This window comes from Zingiber officinale, chromosome 4A, assembly GCF_018446385.1.
Source record: "Zingiber officinale cultivar Zhangliang chromosome 4A, Zo_v1.1, whole genome shotgun sequence".
NCBI classification, from domain to species: domain Eukaryota; kingdom Viridiplantae; phylum Streptophyta; class Magnoliopsida; order Zingiberales; family Zingiberaceae; genus Zingiber; species Zingiber officinale.
This window is the reverse complement of record NC_055992.1, coordinates 70,744,978-70,757,537: the sequence shown is the minus strand read 5'-3', so window position 1 is coordinate 70,757,537 and position 12,560 is coordinate 70,744,978. Positions and strand designations below refer to the sequence as shown.

The following is a 12,560-nucleotide window of genomic DNA, read 5'->3' as shown; positions in this document are numbered from 1 at the left end:
TGTATCAAACTTCCTTGTTAGGGCATCAAGCTTTGCAGAGATTAGATTCATTATATCAACATCATACTTTCTAGCTACTCTCTAAAGACCATTGATGGTGGTTTAATACTACACTTTCAATAATCTCTTTGGCTTCATCCAATCCCTTATTCATTAATGCTCCACCCAAAGAAACCTTTGTTTGGTAGTTGATGCTATTATAAAATATATGTATCACAAGCCCTTTCTCTAAACCATGATCGGGACATAGTCTGACCATTCCTTTAAACCTATCCCATGCTTCATACAAAGATTCACTCTCGTTTTGTTGAGCTAGCAATTAGATTCCTCATGTGCATTATTTTGCTAGGAGGAAAAAACTTCTCCAAGAATATCTTCTCGCATTGCTCCCATGAGGTGACATTGTTTATTAGTATGGAATTTAGCCATGCCTTTGCTCTATCACTGAGAGAAAATCTAAATAATAGTAGTCTAATTGCCTCGGGAGGGATTCCATTCATTTTCATAGTGCTACATATCTCATAAAAAATTTATAAGTGCTGGTTCGAATCTTCATTAGGTCCTCCTCCAAATTGGTTTTGTTATACCATGGAGATAAATGCCGATTTAATTTCAAAATTATTGGCCTCAACTATCAGCCTGGTAATACTAGATCTGATCCCTTTAACATACGGTACGGCATAATCCTTCAAAGGTTTATCTGCCATGGCTCTCTGAACTTGTTCTTCTTGTGCTTGTCTCCTCAAGTTTCTTATCCTTCAAAAAGTTCTATCAATCTCCAAATCGATAGGTAACATAGTCCCTACAGTTGTCAATCTTCGTATAAAAGTACGCAAGTGAAATTAGTTTGCATTATAACAAAATTAAAATTTAGAAATTGAAGTGCAGAAATAAAGGAAAGGAAGTACAGAAAAATATTCACAAAAAAAAAAGAAAAGGAAAAGGTGTTTAGAACAACCCAAATGCTAATCCTCTAATGTTACTCAAAATCAGTCCCCAACAACAGCGTCAAAAACTTGTTGACACTCCTAAATGCATGGAATAGTCACTAAGTGTTAGCTAGAGCCCTAGAGCTAATCATTTGATGATTGTATTTTGGACTTATTGTATCATATTCTATATAAATAAAGGCATTTGGTTTTTGGTTATTATACTTACTTGTATTGGTGCCAAATAAACTAAGTATAATAACGTCCTTGAGTAGAAGGTTCTTACCTATATCAATCGATTGGTTGAATCGATAGTGAGATGATATAGGGAACACTACTCTAAATCATTCCTAGTCGAGTATTAACATTCAGGGACAATGTTAATGCAATAAGACTAGCATGTAGGTCAACTTGATGACTTGATCTCACAAGTCATGGATATTGAGATATCAAGTTGACACATGGGTATGTATTAGAGAATGTATACTGAATGACCCGCCATGAGAAATTATCATGGATCGTTATATGAGTGTCATATACTTTCTCATGTGGCTATTAGTATGACTACTAGTCCTTAGACCTGAAGTCACCATAGATCCCTACATAAGGAGTTATGTACTTTAGTTTCGTCAAACGTCACCCGTAATTGGGTGGACTATAAAGACGATTACTGGGTATGTAACAAATTATGCGGAGGGATGTGAGTGATGTAGATGAGATCTATCCCTCCTATATGACGGGAGTGACATCGGTATTCTTGATAGAGTGAGACCACGAAGTGCATGGCCATGCCCAAATGAGTCAATATAGGATATTGAGCTCATTTGATTTAGTGTGTCTACTTGGAGTTCAAGATTTAGATTGATTAGAGGATGACACGGTCTATGCCTAATATTGATCAATCTAGATGTCTAGGATAGAAGGACACTTGTCATATATTGTGAGGAGTCACAATTAGTAGTCACAAGGTGATGTTGGATCTCGACATTCTTGTAACTTGGGTAGTAATTATGTGTTGCTAGATACCGCTCATTACTTATGCTCCTAAATGGGTTTAGGGCATTGCCAACGTTACAAGAACCTATAGGGTCACACACTTAGGACAACTAGATGGAGATTAGGTTCATATGATGAACCAAGAGGATTAGATTTATTTGATGAATCAAATTGGATTAAGAGTAATCCTAATTGGGCTAACTTGAGTTCGACTCAAGTTGATTCATGTGTTCAATGAATCTAATTTAGATTTTGACTCATTGAATCAATTTAATTAAATGAATTAGATTCATTATATTAAGTTGGCTTGAATCAAATGGTTGGATTCGATCAACCATGGAAGAGATTTGGTCAAGTTTGACTTGACTAGAGAAGAAGATTAAAAGTCAAGTTTGACTTGACTTTATGCCACCTCATTGGTGAGTTGGCAATGATATGGACCAATGATGTTACTCCACATCATCATAGGTGCCACCTCATGGAAGTTACAAAGCCATTTTCTTTAATAGCTTCACATTAATTGCACTTAATGCAATTTTGGGAGTTACACAATGGAGAGTGGCCGACCACTTTTGTTTGAATGAGAATTCAGTTTTTCATTCAAGTGTGCATTTTCTTCCTTCTTCCTCTTGGAGCTCTCTTCCTCTCCCTCTCCTCCTCAACTTGGCCGAACCACACATAGATGCTAGCACACCTCTTTGTGTGTTTTTCTCCACCTACGAGTCCGTGTGGATACTTCTAGAGGAGTATCTATCTTGATACTCTTGAGATCCGGCACCGTTTGGACGAGTGGGAACGCGAAGGGCTTCGCTTGAAAGTATAACTCGTTTCATGTAGATCTAGGAGTAGATCTAAGTAGGAACTCGTACTCGTATTTTGTTTTTGAAATTTTTCTTCACACGAGATCCGTTGGCTAGGGTGATTCGGGGTTTCCGCGACGCGAAAAAGCGGTTTTCGCGGCCCGAAAAATCCAACAGTGGTATCAGAGCCATGTGCGAAGCGAGTACGAGTTTAGATTCATATTTTTATGAAAAATATAGATCTGTAAACATTCTGTGAATTTCCTAATTTTTATGATTTTATGGGTATTTTTCTCGTAGAAGCGAAGCACAAGTGTTTTTACACTTGTAGGCTTCGACGACCGAGAAGAATTTTCCGAAATGGCAATGTTTCGACCCAAATTGTTTTGGGACAGCGGACTTAGGCGCTATAGGATCGCTTAGGAGCAACTTGCGATGGTTAGATCGCGGGTAGGGGTACTGCCTCTAACCCCGCAAGGGGATTTGCTCCGCGATTGCGCCCGAAATCGCTAATCGGGACCGCCGGGAAAATTTACTCATAAAATCTGTAAAATTATGAAAAATTACAGAAAAATTATGAAAAATATATAATTTTGAATTATATATTATTTTTGTGATAGTCATGGCCCAAAGACCCAATTCGATTGGACAATTGTGTTGTAATTCATAATACGGCCTGCGTGCCGTTATGTGATGTGCGTGCTTGTACTTTTATTTTTTTTTTCTCGCGACCTGCGCGTCGTGCCTTTCTTTTATTCTGGTTGTAAATTAGATTTAGACTCGAATGTAACTCGAGTTTCAAAATTGTAATGTACAAAAATTGGAGCTGTGGAAGGTCCACTCGAGACGGAGTTACGAGGAAGGCGCGAGCAACACAAGGTGGTCAAAAGGAAGGCGCTTGAGAAGTTGACCTTAGGTTGACCATCTGATCTTCTCATTGGCTTGAGAAGATCGTAGTAGGGCCATGACTAATCATAAAATTTAATTAATTACTTATATGTATGTGATGCATGTTTAATTAAGTAGTTAATTAGTGCCTAGCGATTAGATTAGATCTAAATCGTGCACATGATGCACCCTTCGATTAGATTGGATCTATCGAGTATATGATACGCATCATCGTTTAGATTAGATCTAAAATGCATCAACTCGTAATGCCTACCATGCCGTGATACCTACCACTACCTCGATCGCATGCTGTTGTTGAATCTGCCAAAGCAGAGCAACACATACTATCTTGGTAGGGTACGGAGGGACAATCTTGGTCCCGCCTATCAACGCATAGGTGAATACAAACTCAATCAGATTGAGTATTCCTAGTTTACTCGGTTGGATCGAGTACAACTATAGACATTCTTCCAATGGTCGGAAAGGTAGGACAAAATCACGTTTATATTAATTCTCGGGCGTATTAGCCAAAGCTAACTTGATTTTTAATATAAATGCGGATTTTATCCTATAAACAAGAGTTGCATAGAGATGTAATTGGTAATCGTTACCTACCAATCATACTAAGTCTTGGGCGTATTAGCCAAAGCTAACTCAAGGGTTAGTATGATGTGGATCTTGTCCCACGTGAATTATAGAATTCAGTGGGAGCATCATTTAGTTAAAGGCCTAATTAAATGATTAAGAATATGATACTTATTTCTGCATTTATTTCTGTTGTAGAATTTCCATGACGTCGAATACGAACGTCTTCTCTCTGCGATCTGTCCTTAAGAAGGACAAGCTCAACGGAGCAAATTTCCTGGACTGGTACAGGAACCTGAGAATAGTTCTCACCCAAGAACGTAAACTGTACATTCTGGAGCAGCCCATTCCGAAGGCTCCTCCTGCCACTGCCACGCGAGTAGACCGAGATGCTTACAAGAAGTATCAAGATGACGCATTAGATGTGTCCTGTCTTATGCTCGCAACCATGAACTCAGAGATTCAGAAGCAACATGAGTTGATGAGCGCTTACGATATGGTTGAACATTTTTGTCACCTATATCAAGGACAAGCAAGGCACTGGAAGAGGAACTCCAAAGAATACCTGGAAGATCTTAAGAAGAAGAGAAATAAGATTTCTACTTCAGGTATACATGTTATAGAAGTCAACCTCTCTATTTCTTCATCGTGGGTATTAGATACCGGATGTGCTTCGCACATTTGTACTAATGTACAAGCGCTGAGGAATAGCAGGGCATTGACGAAGGGTGAGATAGACCTACGAGTAGGCAATGGAGCACGGGTTGTTGCTATTGCTGTAGGAACTTACCATCTATCTCTTCCCTCTGGGCTTGTACTAGAATTAGATGATTGTTGTTATGTGCCTGCCTTGACTAAGAACATAATTTCAGTTTCTTGTTTGGACAAGAAAGGATTTTCGTTTATAATAAAGAACAAATGTTGTTCCGTCTATTTAAACGATATGTTCTATTGTAGTGCACCTATGATAAACAGACTCTATATTCTAGATCTTGAGAGCCCTATCTATAACATAAATACCGAAAGGTTCAAGTCAAACGACATGAACCAAACCTACCTCTGGCACTGTCGCTTAGGTCATATAAATGACAAGCGCTTATCCCAGCTCCATAAGGATGGTATGCTGGACTCATTTGATTTTGAATCATATGAGGTATGCGAGTCATGCCTACGAGGCAAGATGACCAAGACTCCCTTTAGTGGGCACAGCGAGAGAGCGACTGATTTGTTAGGACTCATACATAGTGATGTATGTGGCCCTTTCAATGTCGCTGCTAGAGGCGGTTATAGGTACTTCATCACATTTACTGATGACTTCAGTAGATATGGTTATGTGTACTTGATGACACATAAGTCTGAATCCTTTGAAAAGTTTAAAGAATTCAAGAATGAAGTACAGAACCAGCTTTTCAAGAGTATTAAGATACTTTGATCCGATTGAGATGGAGAGTACCTTAGCCATGAGTTTCGTGACTACCTAGCTGAGTGTGGGATTCTATCCCAACTCACTCCTCCTGGAACACCACAGTGGAATGGTGTATCTGAAAGGAGGAATCGTACCATATTAGATATGATACGATCTATGATGAGTCACACAGATCTTCCGACATACTTATGGGGCTATGCTCTAGACACGGCAGCTTTCATTCTCAACTGAGTTCCATCCAAGGCCGTGATAAAGACACCATATAGGATATGGACTGGGAGAGATGCCCAGGTGTCTTTCATGAGGATTTGGGGTTGTGAGGCTTACGTTCGACGTCAAGTCTTAGACAAGTTAGGACCCAAATTCGACAAGTGCTATTTTATTGGATATCCCAAGGAAACTAAGGGATATTACTTCTACATTCCCAGTCAGCACAAGGTAGTTGTGGCAAAGACTGGGGTCTTTCTAGAAGGGGATTTTGTTTCTAGAAAGACTAGTGGGAGCGCGTTCGATCTTGAAGAAGTTCAAGATGCAAACAATAGCACTGATGCCTCGATGGAAATTAAACTGGAACCACAAAGTGTTGTGGATGATGTTGTTCCACAAGGAGTTGAGGAACAACAACCAGTTCAAGTAGACATACCTCTTCGCAGGTCTGATAGGGTACGTCGTCAGCCTGAGAGATACTCATTTCTCTTGTCTGACCATGATGACGTTATGCTCATAGAGGATGAGCTTACCACCTATCAGGAAGCTGTGATGAGACCAGATTCTGAGAAATGGCTAGAAGCCATGAGATCCGAAATGGATTCCATGTACACCAACCAAGTTGATCCACCTGAAGGGGTAAAACCCATTGGGTGTAAGTGGGTCTTTAAGAGAAAGACTGACATGGATGGACTTATCTATAAGGGTCACTTGGTAGCTAAAGGTTTCAAGCAGATTCATGGTATTGACTATGATGAAACCTTTTCTCCAGTAGCGATGTTTAAGTCCATTCGGATCATGCTTGCTATTGCAGCCTACCATGACTATGAGATATGGAAGATGGATGTCAAAACCGTGTTTCTGAATGGAAACCTACTCGAGGATGTGTACATGACACAACCTGAGGGTTTTGTCGATCCACAGCATACTAGCAGAGTATGCAAGCTGCATAGGTCCATTTATGGACTAAAGCAAACTTCTCAGAGCTGGAATCTTCGATTCGATGATGCAATCAAACAGTTTGGTTTCATCAAGAATGAAGATGAGCCTTGTGTCTACAAGAAGGTTGTAGGGGATATAGTTGTCTTCCTCATATTGTATGTGGATAACATACTACTCATTGGGAAGGACATCCCTATGCTTCAGTCTGTCAAGACCTGGCTAGGGAGTTGCTTCTCAATGAAGGACTTAGGTGAGGCATCCCGCATTCTAGGGATACAGATCTATAGAGATAGATCTAAGAGATTGCTTGGCCTAAGTCAGAGTACATACATTGACAAGGTACTCCTTCGGTTTGCCATGCAGAACTCCAAGAAGGGATTTCTGCCGATGTCACATGGCGTGAGTCTTTCGAAGACTCAAGGTCCCTCTTCTAGAGAGGAGAGAGACCGCATGGATCAGATTCCTTATGCCTCAGCCATAGGATCGATCATGTATGCCTTGCTATGTACTCGACCTGATGTCTCGTACGCTTTGAGCATGACGAGCAGATACCAGTCAGATCCAGGTGAAAGTCACTGGATAGCGGTCAAAAATATTCTTAAGTACTTAAGAAGGACTAAAGAATATTTCTTGATATATGGAGGCAATGATGAGCTAGCTGTAAAGGGTTACAGTGATGCTAGCTTCCAGACCGATCAGGATGACTATAGATCGCAGTCGGGGTTCGTATTTTGCATTAATGGTGGTGCTGTGAGCTGGAAGAGTTCGAAGCAGGACACGTTAGCATGTATTGACGCACATTCACATACTTTGAGCATGCTTGATCTATGCATTTTCGTACTTCTAGCTTTCCTTTTTAGCATATTTACTCTCTTTGTTCGGAGATCTGCTTTTGTGCATTTTCTGTACACAGGAGTCGAATTTGGTGAAGGATGCGTGTTCGAGGCCAAATCTGCAAGCAAAGCAATGGAGGAAGGCATGGTACCTGAACCCCACACGACCCTGCCATGGGGGTTTGCCCAGGCCGTGTGGAGATGAGAGGTCGTGTAGCTACAACAGAGAAGGGAGATGGCTTGGTCGTGTGAACCTCACACGGTCGTGCCAAGTTTTGAAGCCCAATGAAGCCTAGGCCGTGTACACTACACGACCATATAAGTTTTCTAGAGACCAGAGAAGCCTCGGCCGTGTATACCACACGACCGTGTGAGTTTTCCAGAGGGTGCTGGTTGTGTGCACCACACGACCGTGCTAGGTTTCCAGAGGCAAAGGTAGCTTTGGCCGTGTAGATCTACACGGCCGTGTAGTGGGGTCATGGTAGATGCTTGCCATGACCGTGTCTCACACACGGCCGTGTAAGGTTGGTAGAGAGGAAAGTGGCTCTGGCCGTGTGAACCTCACACGACTGTGCTTCGGGGTCGTGTGGAGCACAAACCCCACTTCTATATAAGGCTTCCTTCAAGATTTGAAAGGGGATCTTCTCCCCTTTGGGAGAAAGGAAGATTTGGGCGATTTTCTTGGAGGGATTTTCCGGTGATTCTTGGGAAGATCTTCGCCGATTCGACTCCAAGATCGTGGGATTAGATCCGAAGACCGTTCTTCTTCGTAGATAAGTTTTCTTTCTCTCTTTCCTTGATTTGGGGGATCAAGAATGCTTGTAATATTTCTTTCTTTCGGATTCTTTCTTTGGTTTATGGAGTAGATCTTTTGTTCTAGGATTGAGGGAGTATTTGTGAGGATATCTTGATGTAAAACTCTTATGGATATGCCAATTTCCCATTTCTATGATTTTGTCCTGTTTTGTATCTATTTGATCTTGTGTGGAATGTTGTGATTGTGCCTAATTACCATGCTTGATTGAATGTTTGGATATCTTGTGGATCTTGTAGAGGTAATTCCTCATTCGATTTTCCGAGGGATCTTCGTGACAGGAACATGCCCATGTAAGGATGTTTGAGGGAAGATATTGAAGGTGAAATAGGGTCATTCAAGGGGGTAGGATAGATTTACGCATTAATCTTTATACCTAGATGCGCTTGATGAGAGATGAATTCTTATGTTGATTATCCAAGGGACGCACGTGATAGGCAAGCCCGTGTATGGACAACATAGATTCATTCCTAATTGATCAATCTAGGTGTAGATTTCAGTCCTAGGTCGGTTGTCTATTGCAAGAGAGAACAGACAACCTTCTACAAATGATGGACAATTGAGGAATAAGATTTGGTAGATCCTTTACATTGAATAACCTTACAAGGAAACCAAAACTCCTATTACCCTTCTCCACTCAAACTTGACAATATGTCCAACCTATTGAAGAGACTTCACAAGGGTGGTGGTGGATCTAGTGGTGGAGACAAAGGGAAAGAGCCATCCAAAGACAAAGGGAAACAACCAGCCAAAGGCAAGGGAAAGAGGACTTCATGCGACGAAGGTATTGACAATGAATTTAATATCGTATTTAGGAATGATGATCAAATAACTAGATTTATAATTCTTGTTAATAGAAAGATTGTGTGTACAAGATATATGGACCTAACTGTTCTTGACATGGTAGGAATTAGTGATGATGTAGATTAGATGATAGAGTTCCTAGATTGGAGTGATATGTTGTACTCATATCTACCAACTTATCCTCGACTTGTTTTGGAGTTTCTAAGTTCTCTAGATGTCCATTTTGCCAATGAAGACGATTTTGTTGGCAAGATAACTTTTATGTTGATGAATCAAGACTTTCAATGGGCATTTAGTGACTTTAACACTTGTTTTGGATTGTCTTCCGATAGCTCTCAAAGGTTTGATTCTAGGTTTAATTGGAATCATTTTTGGAATTCAATCACCGGATTAGATCATCCTTATGATCCCTCTAGAGCCAAGGCTTCTCACATGCAAAACCCTATTTTTAGATATCTACATAGAGTCATGAGCAAAACTATTTTTGGTAGGGGGGAAAGTGATGGAGTCGTCAAGAAAGTAGAACTTTATTCTCTATGGGCTATGCTACATAAGGTTGATTTTGATTCCGGTTTTCATTTTTTGCAAACCTTAGTGAGAGCTGCGAGGGCATCTTCGGGATCAATAGTGCTTGGTGGTTTGATTACTCAACTAGCCATTAACTTGGAACTTTACTTAGAAGGGTTGGAAGTTATTCATGACAACGATATGATCGATATGGATGCATGTCTTGCCATGAAGATGATTATTCGGGATGAGAACGGTTTCGCGTTTCCTAGGAGGAATGATTTTCCTTTACCACTTCCTTGTCTTGATCGAACTTCAGTTCGCAACCCAGCGAATTGGGTAATCACTGATGTAGACCCCGAGAACGTCCCCTCCATATCTGGAGACACAGAGCTACACATTGAGCCCTCAACATTTGGATACCCGTAATCCTCCGGACACCCGGATCCTTCTAGGCATTCTTTTGCCTATGGTACAGGTTCCTCCATATTTGAATTTTCTGATTTTCGTACTTCTCTAGAATCGCTTTATGAGAAGCATGATGCCTAATGAAGAATGTTGGAAGGTCACTTCTCTTTATCAGATAATCAGTTTAGAGAAGTACAAGATCACTTTCGATTCACGAGGAATTTTCAAGGCCAAGTGGCTGAATATGTCCAGGATTATGATACGGATCAAGCTAGAATGAGAGATTTTATGCAAAGCATGAGTGTCACTAGCCAACAAGTAGATGCTTTGTTTGAGTATCATATAATCCTGAGCGAAACTCCAGGTTTCCCTAGTTTTCCCATTGGCCAACCACGTCGTAGGCATCCTTTTCCTCGTCCACCTCCACCTCCACCTCCTCCACCATATTGATTTCATCGGGACGATGAAAAGTTTAAGTCTTGGGGGGGGGGGGGGGTGTCGAACCTGATTTTTCTTTTTTGCATTCTAGTTTTCAGTTTTTACTTGTTTTCTGCATGTTTAGTTTTGTTTTGCACTTTATTTCGATTGTCTTGCTTTGATTGTTTGTTTGATAGTCACTTGACTATCTTTTGAAATCTTGTGGCATAAATCTTGAGAACATTAAAACTTCACTTATATGCTTTCTTGTCTTCAAGATTAAATGTTAGCACGTTCATTATCTAAGTTCATGATGTTTTAAGTGATGCTAGTAATATGCTCAATGAACCTCTTTTCTCTATCTTGGGTAGCATGAAATAAGCTAAGTATCTTATGGAGATGAGTTTTAGTCTTGGCTTGACCTTAAGGATCTTATCTTCACTACACCTATACTTGATGCTTGAATGGTTGATATCATTGAAATAGTCATGATTCATCTTGTTTGTTTAGTATTTGGTTTCCATGGTGATTTCTCAAACTTCATTTTGGTTACCGGATGAGGCTTAAATCATTAAAGCTCATTTGGAAAAATTAAAATATCCCAACATTTTGCTAAAAATACATTTGAGAATAAGTTTTGCACAATGAAAATACTTATGAACAAAAAATGCATGAAAAAAAATGAATAAGGGATATAAAAAATAGTTGTCGTGAGTGGAATCTAGCTAGTCACCCCTTTGAGACCGAGTTTGGTTACTGGGAAATGACTGCTTAGCTTCTCTTGAGATTGGGCATGCCTTTGAGACCATGGTTGATTGAGAAATATGAACCAAGTGTGTGGCAAGTAAGTGCCTATCACTGGAAACATTAAGAATTCAAATTTGATGACGACTTGACTAGGACATAGGTTGAAACTTGAAGAGTTTTGAGTTGCTTTTGCACTGTGCACAGGGTACTTATGCTCGAGCCAAACTTAACTTGTTTTCATGATCATGCTCACTAATGAAACCTTTTGATAGAGTTAGGAGAATGCATTAGGGATATGAGAGTATTGTTGAGCATATGAATTTAGATTGCAGCATTTTGCTTGAGGACAAGTAAAGGTTTAAGTCTGGGGGTGTGATGTGCATAGATTGTATACACTTGTTAGCATGTTTTGACGCACATTCACATACTTTGAGCATGCTTGATCTATGAATTTTCGTACTTCTAGCTTTCCTTTTTAGCATATTTACTCTCTTTGTTCGAAGATCTGCTTTTGTGCATTTTCTGTACACAAGAGTCGAATTTGGTGAAGGATGCGTGTTCAAGGCCAAATCTACAAGCAAAGCAATGGAGGAAGACATGGTACCTGAACCCCACACAACCCTGCCATGGGGGTTTTCCCAGGCTGTGTGGAGATGAGAGGTCGTGTAGCTGCAGCAGGGAAGGGAGATGGCTTGGTCATGTGAACCTCATACGACCGTGCCAAGTTTTGAAGCCCAATGAAGCCTAGGCCGTGTACACTACACGACCATGTAAGTTTTCCAGAGACCAGAGAAGCCTCAACCGTGTATACCACACGGCCGTGTGAGTTTTCCAGTGGGCAAGAGTGTGCCGACCGTGTGCACCACACGACCATGCCAGGTTTCCAGAGGCAGAGGTAGCTTTGGCCGTGTAGATCTACACGGTCGTGCAGGGGGGTCATGGTAGATGCTTGCCATGGTCGTGTCTCACACACGGCCATGTAAGGATGGTAGAGAGGAAAGTGGCTTTGGCTGTGTGAACCTCACACGGCCATGCTTCGGGGTCGTGTGGCACACAAACCCCTCTTCTATATATGGCTTTCTTCAAGATTTAAAAGGGGATCTTCTCCCCTTTGGGAGAAAGGAAGATTTGGGCAATTTCCCTCTATCTTGGAGGGATTTTTCGATGATTCTAGGGAAGATCTTCACCGATTTGACTCCAAGATCGTGGAATTAGATCCGAAGACCATTCTTCTTCATAGATAAGTTTTCTTTCTCT

At 40.7% G+C, this 12,560-nt stretch overlaps 1 non-coding gene across 1 annotated transcript; it reads left to right on the top strand.

Annotated features, from left to right (window-relative positions):
• Window positions 1-230: 230 nt before the first annotated feature.
• Window positions 231-338, top strand: LOC121973973. Its single transcript, XR_006109871.1, has one exon. It is a non-coding gene; the product is annotated as a small nucleolar RNA R71 (small nucleolar RNA).
• The last annotated feature ends 12,222 nt before the right edge of the window (window positions 339-12,560 follow it).